Below are 17,483 nucleotides of genomic sequence, written 5' to 3' on the forward strand. Positions count from 1 at the left end.
CAGTAGGCTTTAGATAAGGAAATATTCAGGTGAGAAGAATGAGTTTTATTGTGTTTTTTGTTTGTTTGTTTGTTTTATAATAGTGAAGCTTCTTAGCAATGAGATCATATCACCACCACAACTTTTTGAACACTGCCACACTGATTACTTCTCACTAGAATGTATTAAAAGTGTCTGATAAGGAACAACTGTGCTCGAGAGGAAGATAAGAATTTTCCAGATTGAATCGGTACTTGTAATGATGGGCATGTTCTTGTTTTAATGGTGAAGACTAGAATTAGAGAATTTCCATTACATTATCTGTATCTACATTATATAGGTGGGAAATAAAATAATAATTTTGCTTCTTGAAATGCTGAGTTATGTATGTACTATACCAAGGCAGAGGATTAACCTACCAGACATGGCTCCAGTGCTTTTTAAATATTAAACATCATTTCTCATTTTTTTACTTCAACAGAGCAGTTATACATATTTGCATAATTTTAAGTGTGATCTGTTTATTCAATCATGATACCTTTATACCTAACCTCCAGAGTTGGGATGACAAATCAGAGCCAAAGAACCAACACTTATACTTAAAGGTTGGAATAGAGTCATTCTAAAATATTATACTTTATTATAAAACTCTGTATAAAATGTATTCCAGAATAAACCAAATATATATATATACATATATTTCAGAGCAACACATCACTACTTTTCACTAAATGTTGCTGCAATCCCTTTCAACATCAGTATTTTTTTTTGTTCTAACTTCCGTTGCAAATTTGTTAATCAGAATTTCATTAAGTATGGCATAACTCAAGAGTTTTTAAAGATAGCCTCCAGATGTACTGTTATGTTTAACAGAGTCAGAATTAATCACAGAATATTTCTTCCTTACACGTTAGCTTCTTGAAAGTGAGGAATTTTATTGAAAAATACCATAACATAATTAAGGATATACCTTGTACTTTATCTGCATTCGATTGATGAAGAAAATTATAAACCTTTTATGAGAGTTCATAATATCAGTGAAGGGTTTCATGTTCTTCACTATTATTTTGCATCAAAAAATTATGAAGCATTTTTACGATGCAAACATGAACTAGCTTTTTATCATTCCATGACACATATTGTAGAACTACAGACGCAATTTCTTTTCATTTACAGAATTTGAATAAAAGCTTAATCCCTTAATATAAATAATAAGGGAATTATTATAATATAATAATAAGAAGAATAAAAGCTTAGTCCCTTTATCAACAACAATAAAAAATGTATTTTCACATCTCCTCTTGTTTTTCAAAATTACCAAAAAAAAAAAAACTCTGCAATTTAGGAACTGCTAAATATTTTAGACAACTCCCAGAAAAGTCTGAAAATCCTTTCCAAATGCTGAAATATTCAGTAAATTAGATTATATTAAATCTCAGTGTCCTAAAGTAGATTATTTTAAATCTCAGTGTCCTATATATTGCAAAACAGATTGTAAAATGATTAGAGAGCAGCTGGCATACTCTTAAATGAATGGTTTCCAGGAGAAAACTATCTAGTCTTTTCAGTCATTAATACTGTAAAATTAGTTAAAAGGAGACTTTTTATAAGTGCTTTAAAAGTTTGAGTCTGCATTCTTTTTCGTATGTAAGGTTAAGGTTAAAACTGAGGAAGAAGAATATATTTCTTCTAAAATCATTCAGTCTAAAGAGTAACAACTTAAAAGAATGACAAGCAGTAATGCATGTTCTGATGCGCAGAGCTCCGGTGGTCAAGCTGGCATGATCAACAGTTTAATCAATGTTAACATTACCTTTTCATTACTTTATTAACATTAAAGCAATACTTGAGTTAGAAAATGAGCAGATTTACCTTTTGAACTGAGCATCTACATTTTGAAGAAAAAAACTTCCCTTCTCCATGCCTAAACCAGGTTAAAAACTCACATCACAAGCAGGAGTACAACTTTCTGTCTCCTAACTGTGGATTCCCAATCATCATAGAAAAGAGTACTTCTGGTCTAATATCAAGTCTGACCAGCATACATATTTTTGATACTGGACAGTGTTGTCCCAAAATTCTTGTGGGAACTGTTAACCACAGAATCCTTCTCATTTAAGGAAATAATAGGTTATACTCATTGATTAACAAGTTCTGCGCTCCGTATTTACTGCAGACACACAACTCTCCAGACTAGTGTTCTCAAAGCAGTAAATCATCAGTTCCCAAGATGAACTTTGGGATCTGACTGTATGGAAAACCCAGGTCATGTGCTTATCCTGGGCTTGATCTTACACAAGTTGAGCACCTAAGGTAGAGGAAGGTACTAAGCATCCCAGAGAAGCAGACTGAAACACCATTACCAAGTCTAAACACTGAGCTTAGGGAAACACACGAGAAAGAAAGCTAAAACCAACCAGTACTAACCTAATTTCTGCTACAGACTATAGAAGATATACAGCCACTACCTGAAATATTGAAAAAATAAGTAGGAGGTTTTACCTTTTGAGGAAAATAATGAAGGAAAATTCTGTGCCATTGAATGCAGCTACAAGAGCATAAGGACACAGATGACGTTTTATAGCTTGAAGAACCTCCCTATGTTACTCATGCCTTACAAGGTAATGGATATCAGTAATGCTATGTTCTAAAAATTTAGATTACTTAGTCTATAGTCAAAATGAGAATGACAAAAAATAATTAGAAAAGCAAAGTATGTTGGATTACCAATGACAAAATATTGTTCTGCAAGATAAAAAATCTTCTGCCTTTTTTTTTTACTTTATTATCAAAAAGGCAAATATGAAGCTTTTCAATTTTCTATTATGGCCAGGGCTTTTGCAAAGATGCAAGCATTCAATTAACTACTTACTGTGAAGCCAAATTCACAACATACAACATATCTTGTTGTTTTTAATTATTATTTTTTCCTGATCTAGGTCTAGGTATTCTAGGTACTTTAGAAACTAAATAATAATAATAATAACAACTTTTTAAAAATCGATGTTACTACTTCCAAATCTAGAAACCTAAAATAAAATGTATCAGGTTATAAAAATAAAATTGGTGGATAGATTACCATCATAATACTTACTGATTTCACACAGCATGGCACAACCATTTACCTCTTATATTTTATTGTAGTTATCACGGAAATCTACCATGTTACACAGGGAAGTCCCAGACTTGGCTCTAAATCAAAAATAATTTTCAGCATCCTTTCACATTATTGCAATTTATCTTTCATTTAGCAAATAAAATTTTATAACATAAAATTAACATGTTTTGTGACATAATGTATCTTGAATTACTGTGCGATTTATGTTTGCACTTGTATGTGTTTATATATCTTTTGTTTAATGAAACAAACAGCACCATTATCTGTGTGATTTGAATGCAGAAGTAGCACACCAGAACTGTAGTAAAAACTAGTACATGAGACAACTGGTCAATAGTTTGTTAAATTAATCACGAACTACTTTTAGTCAATTAGAAACTGTGAATTCTAGACAAAAACAGTTCAAGAGATGTAAAGGGCTACAGAAGCTAGAAAAGAAACATTTTTTATTGTATTTTGGGGTGGCATCAGGAAATTAAGAACATTTCAGGATCTCAGACATGTAGCTCAGCCGCTGTTAATCACAGTTCAGTACTAGGCAAGATAGACACATGATTAATTCTTCCAGCATTTAGTCATCAAGTGAGACTTTGTAACTCCTCCATTGCTTTGACCTGAAGCTCGTGTCTCAAATTCCTTGTTCTTTGGTAGCTACTTACTGTGTTTTGAGAAGAGTTATTTTAAAAGCTAATACCAACCAAATTTTAAACCTGGACCTAAACAAAACAGAGTATCGCCCAAAAATATAGAAAGGAGTAAGTTAATTGAAATTCATGTGTTAGTTCCTTGCAATCAGTTTGGAATACAGCTGTTCTAAACTGTCCAAATTGTAGCCAGGTAGGCAATATTTTGGCAGGCATTTTTTGCCTAATGCTGCAAAAATTTAACCCTTCAAATACATATATATATATATATATATTTTTTTTTTTTTTAAACTGGATAACTGAAAATAAACATCTTCAATTTTTCACTTAATATAAAATTTAATTTGAAAGGGTATGTAGCTATTCTGGGAAATTCCAGCTCATCTGAAACTCAAACTAGTTCCACCTGGATACTAAAAGTGCTTGACTTTTAGGCATTCATTTTTGAAAATGCTGGCAAAGTTCATAAATGACAAAATGCACCTGTGGTACAGAAATCAATCTTAAACCCATCAGGCAATTTGGAGGCCTGCAGAGAAAAGTAACAATCTCAGACATTTTTCAGACAGATTGAAAAATGTTTGGGAACAGAGAAGAGAAAGGGGATTGCTTCTAAAATAACGTAAATCCTGAAGAACATTCATGTAGAATTTATAGGATTGGGAGCAACTTCTATTTTCTCAAGAAATTCTTACATCCTAACAATTATGGCTCTGATGCCATATGGCATGTCTGTTACTAAAATTTGATGTCCTGATCAATTTGTAACTGCTCATTATCTATTAGATATAATTACAGAAAATATACTAAAAACTATTTATACCTGATCACTTGTATACACAAATGCTGGTGGGAGAGATAGTATTTCAAGTGTCTAAGTACTAGGAACCGTTATATTAAATAGAGTAAGAAAAATGGTTTTAAACCTTTCAGGTGTCAGTAACTCTAGTGTTGTCTTCATAGGTGGTTGGCCTCAGAAAGTGACGTCAGACTGTGTCCTTGATTAAAGTAATGCCCCTGCCCTGAACTCTGTGGTTCAACTGACACATGTGAATGCAGAATTTGGCCCTAACAGTGTTTGTTTGTTTGGTTGGTTTTGTTTTGTTTTGTTTTGTTTTGGAAAGGACAAGCCTCTGAAAGCATGGGTGCAAAACCAGAAATTAAAAAAATATATATTTAAATGAGGTAAATTAGATACTCTTTGTAGCTTTCAAAGTTCAAATCAAAGGCTATTTTCAAATGCATGTGTGTTGTAAAACCAAAGTAGCATATCTAATCTAGTGCTACTTCTATTACAGCAAACATTTTATACAAAATGGACATAACAAATCTAGGGATGTCTTATCAGAAACTCTCCTGAATGTGAAAAAGAGCCTCAGGACACACCTTAAATTTCTTTTTCTATTTTTTTTTTTTTTACAATATTAGTTTTTCCAAGAAAACACAAATTAAGAATATTATTCTTAAAGGCCATGATTATACTTGAAACCCACAACCTCTACAGAAATTCTGAAACTACAATAAAAGCTATCTGGTGTGATAAACACAATTTTTTAATATTTAAATATTAATACTACTCAGATTTTTAAATGTACCTTTACTAGTCCATCACAGATACTTAGGGTTTCAATCTGAGTGTGGCTTTAACTTCATCAAAATTTCTATTCTAATCAATATAAATCCTTTTTATTGTAAAAGTGTGTTTACATTAGAGCTCAACGAATCATGAATAAGTTTTTCAGCTAGTTGAGATTTTCTCTGCAAGAATACAGCAAATTCATCAATTCTTTTTATCTTAAAGTATTCAAATACTTGCTTTCAAAGAATTGATTGCAAATATTCTGAACACAATTTGTTGTTCTTGGGTGGGGAAAAAATAATTATCAAGGGACTCTGTAACACAAATATTTAAAGATATCCATTGATGGATAAAATGAATGGATTGATGGATGCATAAAAGAAACATTAGCAAAGCCTGAGGAAACTTGCATCAAAATTACAGAATGTGCAGCTTCTTTCAGGTTTAGTATTCTTGACTCATTCACCTGGATATAGCTGCATGAGCAAGAGTGTGTATATTTATCTGTGTGTAATAAAACAAGCAGCTATTTCTTGAATAAGTTGAGTAAGAGCACACTAATACATGGTTACAGATCTTTAGAGGGCTTGTGGTGAAAAGTTCACATTTACTGGAGCTTTAAACATTAGTTGAAACAGATTGTTTTCACCTATGCTTCAATGCTCTTTCCACCCTGTAGGAGAGAAACAGGTGGAACCAATTGTTGGCTTTCATAGTATTTAACAGCTTTAAAGAACTGGGGGGGGGGGGGGGGAAATCTTGAGAACCCTGACTTGACAAAAGAATCTGAATTACTGTAACTACACAGGGCAGTAACACACACTTCTGTTCTAGCTTTATTGCGTCCTGAATTTTAATTGCTACTTTATTACTTAACTTGAAAATGTTAATATCTAGAGGTAGAAGGCAAGTGGTAAAGGAGGAAGCGCAATGGAAAAAGAAGTATTCAATGAGAAATACAATTAGTAACTTCCTTGAATTTTGCACAAGCAGTGTATTAAAATTGCAATTTATTCCTGTTACATCAGCTGATTTAGCATGATCCCTCTGGAGCAAATATGCCCAATCAGGATCTGTCAATGCAGTTTTTTTTTTACCAATGGTCATTTTATATCATTCACTCTAATTCAGAATTTTATATCATTCACTCTAATTTCAGGTTCACTCATGTGACATTTCATGTCCCATGAAATTCCAACATGTAAAATTCACAAATGGTAATATAATAACAGAAAAGAGACAATCTCTTTGTTTAGTTAACCATCACACCTCCAAGCTTTGTAGAAACTGTTGAAAATGTAGCACATACTGCATCTAAATGTCAGTTTTCTCCAAAACTAGAAGACCAAAATCCATGTCAAGACTAAGAAAAAGATTGCAAAACTCTGACGGACATTCTTTTCTGAATGTCGTTGTATCATTTGCTAGATCACATTAAGACTGTTGACAAAATACCACTCATAGACTCCAGTTCAACTTTCTTCTGGGCAGCAGCAAGTTCAGATGGTTAAGCTACTGAGTCAGAAGCTTTTGTGGTATTTCAAGGAAGCCAAACAGTTTTTATGTCTGAGCACTTTATTGCACCTATCAGATGAAGATAGCTAGGGTTTCTTATACATTTTGCAATCATTTCATGAAGATGCAACCAACATCTCTTGATCATGGCATAAAAAATAAAATGTTTTTTTTTTTATCACATTCCTTGCCAGCAGCAATTCCATGACTCCAGAGAATGTCTAAGATAATTCACATAAAGCTATGTACAGTCATGCAAAACCATAATGTTGGCTTGCATTTCTTCCATGTCAGCACCTGGAGTTTTGTGTTAATTTGCAAATAAAAGCAGAGAGAACCAAAAATAGATGCTGGTCCTCCTGCTATCAGATATGCAAAAGAGAATGTTTCTAATGGTTCCAAATATTCCACTATAAAAATAAAATACTGTTAAAAATGTAAAAACAGATCAACTACACAAAATTTTAACACAATGTTAAGTAAATACAAGTGAAATTAAATAATGCACTTTGAAGCAAACAATATCCTGACTATACCTAGAAAACAGACACAGGAAGAAAAGCTTAATCAAATTGATAATGTATCAGTCAGCACTAGCAAAACATGAATACTCACATGCTAACACCTTTGCTAATGGCAGAGCTGTTAAAAAACAATGAAGTACAGTCTATCTAACCAGCTCTTTACTGCTGTAAAAGGGTTTTTGCAAGCCAGCTAAGCAGAGAATATCTTCATTTGAATTTTCTGCACAGGATTTCAGATATATGGACAGAAAGCTCTGCAGGGTCCTGCCATAGTAGCAGCTTCACTGCTGAGTCTATAGCTTCTCTCCATTTCCTTTTCTCTTGAAGTGCGGTCCATTGCTTCACCTGCTTTCATGCACAGCTCTGGTTTTACCAACAGTTAACGTTCTGAGACTCTTCCTTTACTGTTTTTCTTTCCTTGGCTTACCCAGTTCTTGCTCTGTGTAGATCTCCAGCTGAAAAGGTTGCCAGCTTCTCTGTTGGAATCACATGATCTCTGAGCAAACGTGGTACATCAATACCTTTTCAGTAATAATTTTCACTATGCACAACTGCAGATGCAATAAGGAACATAATGCAACTGTGCAAACACATGGGAGGGGCATTGAAATAAATGAAAATGACAGTGCAATGCATCTCTAGTGACCAATATTACCAAGAAAAACACATTTATTTGAACACCTTCTGCTCATAAAAGAGAACTGTGATTGGTTAGGGTTGTCCAAACTTTGGTTTTCTCCAAAATTTCAGATTTTCTTACTACATGCTGGTTGGGATGAATATTTTCTAAATGAGATGCAGAAAAGAATAGCCTCTGGGAAGTATAAGAAGTCTGTCATCTTTTGTACCTGTGTGGCTATCAAACTGAATACAACTCTACAATTAACCTTCCATTTAGACCAGATTATACTTTCTGTTAAAAACAAACAAACAAAATTCTCACATTCAGAATAAAAGTTTAGATACAATAACAGTTGATCAAGGTAACCACTGCTATGTGGAAGTAAAATCCACACATATTTTGAGATACCCAAACAGAGATTTCTGGAAGCAGCAATGTTATAAATGACACTACTCACAAAATTACACTGTTTCCCGTTTAAAGTTTCTTGTCATGGTATATCTTTCAGGAGGATATTTTAAATTTGTCAAGCTTTAGCTTTGACAAAAATATTCAAATAATAAACCAAGCATTTTGTCACTGTCTGCAGCTTCAGAGCCCTTCCATCTCAGACAGGTGAACTGCCCTGAAATACAATCACTCTCTGCCACTCTGATGGATTTTCATCAGATTTTATCTCCAAGTGCTTCTTTGTGGTTTCCAAGCAAGTTTCAATTTCATTTCTCATCTTGACAGACTATGGAAACAACATTTCTTGGTAGCTTTTTTTTGGTGGTGGTGGTAATTCTTTTGTTTGGTTGGTTTTGTTTATTTGTTTGGTATCAGGAGGAAAACGCTCACAATGCTTGTCCTGCCGATCAGCAGTTCTTCCATTTTTTTTCTAAATAAACATATAGCACTTCTCAAATATTAACTTGTAATACGAGTGAACATACTCTCAATTTGAAAACCTCCTCAAAATATTTATGCTACTGCTATTCATACTGACAGTGAAGCCATTTTGTAATAGGAGACTGAATTCACATCTTGTTTACTGGAAAGCACCAGTACTGCACACAGAGGAACAGAAAAGAGACAAGCACATATGAAATAAAAAGGCTTTAAAGGAAACAGAGTAAATCTTCATCCAAAAGGGATTTAGGCACATTTACATCTTGACATACACAAGGGTTGCTGACGGGTTGCTTTCTATCCAGCTACAAATAATTTCTTCCACTTTTAAACCTGGTCCTAACCCACTAGCTAGTATCTAGTAGCTGTAGTCAGATTCATTCATTAACCACTTTCTGGTGCATACAGGGTTTGTATTAAATAGGAATTGTGCTTAATACTTTAGAAAAGCACTGCTTTTTAGCTGATGTTGTCTATTCTAAGCAGTTTAAGGTACTTCTCTATAACCAGTATAGTCCTTGAAATTATAGGTTATATCCTCTACTCAGAAAACATGTTTTTCCTATTATTAACCTTAATCTCAGAAAACAAAATGTTAAATAATTGTCATTTTCATTAAAAACTATTTTCCCAAATAAACGCACACACACTATAAGCACTAAAATGCTTCAGTTATTACTCATTGAGTGGGACTCTCCTAAGGTCTCAGTCTTCAAATCTTCAATTATTTCTATGATCAACTTTTGATATCCATACTTTTTAAGGATTTGGTGTGTATTTACTAGAAATTAAAACTTTGTTTAATTAGAACTATGGATAAAATAACAACCTCTAAAATGAAAGAAGATAATCCTAGAGAATTGCATCAGCTGAGAAATTACAAGTCTTGCACAAAGGACGGTTAAGTATAATCTCTAATTTATAGATACAGAAGCTGAGCTAGAGGACAGGGAAATCTCTCCTCCCCAGTTCCAGCACATGGGCAACATGCATCTTTCTCAATTACACTAACTCATAAATCTTCTGTTTCATTGACAGATGCTACATCAAGTTAAGATACTGCTGACTCAATTTAGAAAAAAACAAGGCAAAGGTGTGCAGTGCTAGCAGATATCTTGAAACACAACTCCAAGAGTGCTACTGAAGGTTGCTCAATGAGTCAGTGACAGAACAGGTATAGAAAGACCATGTGCCACAACAACTATGGGAAGCCAGCTAAGAGGGACTAGGTAATTCTGTACTAGGTAGTTCTTGTACAATCTGTTCTTTATAGTTCATGACCTTGAAAAGGAATTAAGAAATCAACCATCTGTATGTGAAGCCAGCATATATTCAGACACTTTGTCATTTTTCTTTTGCTCCTTCCCAAAATGTGTTTTAACTTACAGCTCTTTCTTACAGACACCAACACATTCACGCAAGTTTGTACTGAGCTCCTCTGCCATTTAATTGGCACTTGCAGCACTGAAACTTCAGGCAAGGACTTTCATATGTACTCAGTTAATATATGGCAAGCATTGCTTTTAATATAACAGAAACTGCATATGCTGCGTAAAATGGGCCATATAAGTGCAAATTTGCAAGAACAAGTAGCAGATGGTAAAAACAGATTGTCTTCTTCTTTCACATTTCTATAGCATCTAAAATAGTAGGGCTTTGACTCCAAGCAAGGTATTTAGGAGTGAACGAAATACAAAATAAGTAACTGATTAAACAAAGTCATGGTAAACATTAAATTTCATTAAGATCTTTACAGAACACTGTTTAAAATAAAAAAATAAAAAATCCAAACCAAATATTAAGCTCAATGTATTTTCCATTGTTTTCATTTTAATCAAAGCCAATAAATGTCTTGAACCAAAATGAAATAACAGACCAAGTAAAACCTCTCTTACTTGCACATATATATTGTACTAAAGAATATTTTAGAGCAGAACAAGTAAATATACACCTCATGTAAATTTAGCCCAACAGGCTTTGAAAACCTGCTACTGAAATCCCAAGAGTTTATAGTAAAATAGGTGATTTATGGCCTCTGCTTTCAGACAGATGCTAAAAATTGATTTGTTCAGCACAAGTCTCATGGTGAAAAAAATCAATTATGGATTTCAGTGAATGAAGTAGTTTGGTAAAGATTCATGAGCTTTATATCTAACGATCTAAAAATCAAAGTTGTGTGAATGAGGATCTACTTCCTTAACTATTCTTCATACGCTGAATGATGCTATTTGACACTTATTTAGTGGTTTTAATATTCTGGAAAAGAGTAGTTACTTCAAAAGGTTGCACTTGGGGATGTCAATGTCATATAAAATTAGCACATCCCACTGCATTGTCATTCAAAGATAGGCTGCGCCAGGTTTAAGGTCTGTATTTTAGATCCCAGTGCCTGCATACCACTTCAGGATGAAAAATGCATGTGGGTTGGCCAATGCCTTGGTCTGCCTTCCTTATACCACCACCAGGTTTGTTTGCTTTACTAATAGGCAAAACATGGTTTCCCAATAGCAATGAGCACTGTAAGACAGGCAAAACAAGTTTGAATCACTCTTGTTTGTAAGAACCATGCTGCTTTGGAGTCAAACTAGCCCATGAGAGTTCCCTGGGGTTGTCATTAGTATGGAGACACTATTGTATTATAATCTAAATAATTAGTGCTTGTTATTCTCAACAGCTCACAGACCTAGTGCCACACAGAGTGAAAACCTGTTTCTATCTTATTATGTCTGATAAGTAACCTGGTTTAGTCTCCAGCACTATAAAGTTACAATTGCCAGGCAAACTGTCAAGGCAATAAAGCTGCAGAAATGAAACGCAACCTTTGCGTCAAGACAGTGAAGTCAAGGGCCATAGCTTTGACTTAATCACCTTACAGGGTAATTTAAACCAGAAAGTAAACAGATTTTTAACTGTCTAGTATTGGATTTTTAACTGTCTGTTTGTAAAACAAGCGCATTTACCTTAAAGACATTAAAGCATACAGCAGGTCTCCAGGTCTATATAAATTATTCATACAATAATGGATACACCACAGTCAGCCCATTATTTACACACAAATAATTTTGAGTTCTGTACAGATCTAAATCTTCTGGACCAAACAACCTCCTTGAATTTTGTCTGCAAAATGGAGACAAAGTTTACCTTACAACTGCAAAGAATCTCACTGTAAAGACATTTCAGTCTATCTTTTCTCTAACATCTAAATATGCATACATAACTTATCATCCAAGTAAATGTTTAGAGATTCATCCCAGGAAGAAATGAAGAAAATCACGTAGCAAATGACCTTCATGAGTGAGATTTGGGATGAGAAAGATGTGTAAAAGAAGAAGAAAATATATCTCTAAAGCATTAAAATGGCCTGCAAGTCTACTGTGTTGTAGATCTTTATCTCCTCACACTGTCTCATAACTGACTACCGCAGTTGCTCCTTAAAGCCATCTTTCTAATTCAGGCTTTTTTTAGTATTTGCAGACAAGCTTGACTTGCAATTTAAGTAAAACACCATGTTCAATAGGTTCTGTCATTTGCAACATTTCTTGAAAATTTACTTCAGTTGCAGTGGTATCATTTGTTCAGCACTGTACCTTGCAACACACAGAACTCTTCTGAACAGATTTCCTGCATGAGGATGTTCTTAGTCTACACTTTCTTTTGTTCTGTTTTGTTGTGGTTTTGTTTGTTTCTTTGTTTGTTTTTTGATTTGTTTGGTTTTTTACTTTTACAAGTGGATACAAAATTTCCTGCCTAAACTCAGAGTGACTTTTCTATACTCTGATAATCACAGATGGAGAAAATATGACCCATCATAACTTTTAAAATTAGTCACTACCTTTGAGTTAACATATATATATATATATATATATATATTTGTTCATCCAAACCAGAAATAATCTTTCAAAAATGGTGGTGTTGCTATTTCATGCATTCAATTATTTGGGGAAAAAGCAACTCTGCAAGTGAGTCAGAATATAGTCTTGCAGTTTCTGTGTTGCAAAAATGCTGTATGACTGTGTCATTGTACTTTACCCTAGAAACATGCTTGCAAAACAATCACAGTGTTGTCATTGCTTTTCACAGAGGCCCACAGGTTATTAAAAAAAAAAAAAAAAAAAAAAATACTATTCATGAGTGAAGCTGTTTGGGGGCATATGAAATGCCTATAAAATGCGATACAAAAAAAAATGTTTTATCTAACTGGTACCACCATTATGACCTTGGGCCATTTACACTGTCTGTGTTTCCACATTATATTGTCCCTGAAATAACTCTAGTATCATGGAAACATAAAAAATGAATAACTGCTGCAATACCAGTAGATTTGCTGCTGCTATTCCAGGTATGTGCCTAACTCAGCTGGAATAGATGGTGTTAGATTTTGATAAATATATATACATGAAATTCAGCATTGTTTTTCCCAGAATTGGAGTCATAGTATTCTATTCTATGATGGAAAATAGGCTTTTTTTGGCTTTATGAAATCTCATGTCATTAAACTACAGTCCTCTTCAACAAGCAGAGGAGAGCTGTCAGCTTCCTGACTGAGAAGCCAACAGCACAACCATATAATTGTGTCCCTCTGCTGGAGGGGTTTTCATATCCATGATTATCATGTCTCTAATTATCTGTTCTGTATCTCCAATTATAGCCTACCTTAGTGGATTCAGCTCCACCACCCCACTGCAGCTCACTTACCCCAGCATGTGTAAGCCAGAGCAAGCATGCAGTCTTTCCACTTGCAGCCCAGTTACAATACAAGATGTGTTCTCAGTAGAGATAAGTTCATGAAGTTTAGTACAAAATTAATAAACAACCCCACTGATGATGACTAAACAAGGAATTTTGCAAGGAACTGTCCCAGTTACCTGCAAAGGTAGGAATATTTTTGTTTTGTATAAACCCAAGGGACAGATATATTAAACATAAAGGTATCCGATACTGTACATGCAGGCCAAAGTTTGTAAAACTGTTCTCAATATATTTCACAATATTATCACTGTGACTTTTCCAAACAATAGCCCATAGAGTCAAACAGCTAATATAAAAGAAGATAACTACCTTTACTTTTAAATTTAAGTTTTTTCTATTTATCAAAGTAACATTTCCTTCTTCCAATTAAAATGAGTAAAATAGATCAGTAGCTTAACTTTTTTAGGTTTACTTTAGGTTTATTTTACATTTTCTATTTTAATCTTATTTTAGACATGGGAAATTTTCCTTATGTAGTTTCCTACTATATCTTCTAAAGTTCAGAACTTAGATGTTTAGGCTACTTTAGCCAACAAAATTCGAAGTTGCCAATCAGAAATTATTATTGTTAGAAAACTTTATAATTATTGTGAAAACTTGAGTAAGTAGGTTACTGAAATGTAATATTTCTGAGATATGAGACTAACCAATGAAGCATTTGAAAACCTATTATTTATTTATTTATTTTATAAACGGAGCTTCATATAAATTAAAATAACTCCATATAAATGTTGGCAAAGAATGGGCCACTGCTACCTGCAGCACAGGAGAAAATGTGTTGGAAGTTGTCCAGTATAGCACAACAATCTGCCTCCATCCGCAGTTTCCAGAAAACGATTGTGAGCTTCTGCGATGTGCAGACAAGGTGCCTTTCATACCTGTCTAAAAAACTCCACAAAGCTTTAACTGGTGAGCAAAGAGAAAGTTTTATTCAAGAACAGGTTTGTTCAAGCTAGTCAGCTGAACAATTTTACCTTTTGTGCAGGCTCACTATTTTATCAAAGCCAGGGGAAAAAAATATGTAAAATTAAATGCCTGTTTGAAGTTCAAATTATTTAAATTTCAACATACAAAAGAAAACTTCTAAAATGAGAACTCCCTGCATTTAACAGAGAATTAAGAATTGGTTCATAGCTCCTGGAAACCTGCGGCATGAATGACCAATCTCACAGAGAGTTAATTAGACACTGCAAAGATAAATATAAACACAGAATTTTACTATTCAATGCAAGGATTCCATTTAGAAGAGTTTAATGTATTTAACAACCAGTCCAGCAAGTTCACACTGGGACTCTTTTGTACCTAGAGTAGACACTACATGACCAGCATCACAACCATCTTGCAGGGGGCAGATATGGACATACGAAGGTTCCCCACAGGTAGTCCCAGTTATGTATAGTTGAGTAAAGGTCACCCTACTAAAGCATCTTCCTCAATTACTGCAGACATGATGATGGCTGTGCACCAGGATGGAGAAGTATGGTATAAAGGTATGTGAAAGGTATGCCTGTGAAGGCATACCTTTATTTTTTATACCACATCTCTTGGTGGAAAGTACAGATCCCTGAAGGCTGTGCTGACAAGGTTTGCACAGTTACCAGGAGCACATAACTGCATGGAGATTCAGAGTTTCTACATGGACCCCAATATCTGTGAGATTTAGAGGCAAGTCCATTGAAGGGTAACAGAAATTCAGTCTTCCCCCTGACAGAGCATCAAGGAGAAAGCTCTGCTAGGAAAAGGGAATGACCATGGACTTTTCTTCTCCTCAGTTTTTATAGTGCAATCCAAGAACAGTACTAGTGACTTCCTTCCAGTTTGCCACTAAGTTGACAAACTTCCTCAACATCCAGCTGAGACAGTCATTGTACCATGGGGATGCTAAAGTCCAGGAAATTAAAAACCATATTTCATAAATGCTTCAGATTTCTTAAATTGATTTTTCAGTTTGTTTGTTTCTAGAAATCTAGAGTATGCTTTTAAGTAGTAGTTGATAGAAAAAGCAGGTGTTCAATCCTCTTGAATTCAGGATAAGAAAACAGATATTATTAAATACCTATAAAGTACAGAGGACCTAAACATGAAGGCCATATTTGGAAACAGGAAGTTCACACATTTGCCCAAAGTCTACTATTAAATTAATAACTGAGAAATGTTTTATTTGCTTCCCATAGTTTCTATATGTACAGCTGCAATATGAGTTTGTCAGCAATGTAAATGGCATGGTAAGATTCAGTAATACTCTTTTCTGGCTGCAGATGCACCACCATCCAGGCAGGACTAGCAGAATTAAGTAGTGTGTATTTTTCAGTTAAAGCTCATTCCATTTTTTCTGAAAGATGCAGACACACATTCACCAGGCTATTAAAAAGCTACCAGCCTTGCACTGTAAAATGACAACCACTTCCTAATCACTTCCAGACTATCCAGGCATTCCTTGCTCAAATCAAACACAAAAGCTTTCCCATGGCTGAAAATGATCAGTGTGGTTATCAGGTTCTACAGGTGACATGACACAAATTCATTTTGTACAGCTTGAGATATATGCATTGCTGTCACAGGCAAGATATTGATATCTCCCAGGATGAATACCGGGTTCTTTAAGTGCCAAGAGAAGCACCAGCTACTTAAAGAACAGAACAGTGAAAATCTGTAGGATGCTCTACATGTGCAGTGGCAGATATGCATTTCCACTAGAAGAGAAGCTGTAAAGCTAATTCAGCACCAGCTTTACATTGCTAAGGGGACTTGGATCAGCTGAGGAATTTATCTAATTGGTGACCAGAGGCCACGTAAATGACTTAGAACAATTTTGTTCCTCAAACAATGGAGAATTTTTTCGCTCTAACAAATCCTCAGTTTTGCCATCTTGTTTCAAGTGATAGCAATGATATTCATTACCCTGCTAAATGCTAGGAGACTGCTTTCTTTAATACAGTAATCATTGCAGTGGCATATTTTCATGGACCAGATGGCATTCCTTATGCTTTAATTTCTCAGAGATAATACCTACTTCAAACAGCCCAAATTCTCTTTGTTCCAGCTACCCTATACTATTTTTCACAGAACCACAGAATGGTTGAGGTTGGAAAGCACCTCTGCAGGCTCCAACTTGTGGCTCACACAGGGCCACAAGAAGAAGAGGTTGCCCAGTTTTCAAAGAAAAATATTTCCTTCCCTGAGCCCATTGCAAACATGTCAGTCTGTTACTGAACTGCATGAGGTTATTGCAGAATGTTACATCTGGAAGGCTTCTAGCATAGGGGATTGCATTCCTTTGAGCCTCTGGAAACATATTTTGAAATGGCAACCCACAGCAATGAGACACAAAAACAGCTATTCGTGATAGCAGACTGAGCAGTGCTGCTGTCACATTTTAAACAGTTGCACTACTTAGTAATTTGGAGATGTTTTTTGCATGTGACTTGTTTCCAAAATCAGAGAAAAAAAAATAGAAACAAGTATCCAGCTTTACACAACATAAGAGTAAAGTTAGAAGGTAATTTAGTCACTAACATTTTTATTTTCCTATTCTCATAATTCTTCATAGTTTCTCCTATAGTATAATTTATGAGGAGAATACTGCTGCTTTGCATTGCAGTTCAGTGCAGTAAACATCAGGAGGATACCTATAACAGTGCTATTCTTTGAAAGGGAAGAACATGAGAAATGTCATCCAAATTAATGCACAGAAAAGGAAACCAATGTTAAAAGAGGGAGGAAATTAATAAATAAAAATAAAAATAATAGGACCAGAATGACGGGAAGGAGGAATGGAGTGGAATTGTAAAAACAGCCATTCTGGTGCAGAGAAAGCTGCACACATTGTACTAAGATTTACAGGGAATGACTTGCCAATGCA

Source organism: Aythya fuligula, chromosome 11, assembly GCF_009819795.1.
Source record: "Aythya fuligula isolate bAytFul2 chromosome 11, bAytFul2.pri, whole genome shotgun sequence".
Classification (NCBI taxonomy): domain Eukaryota; kingdom Metazoa; phylum Chordata; class Aves; order Anseriformes; family Anatidae; genus Aythya; species Aythya fuligula.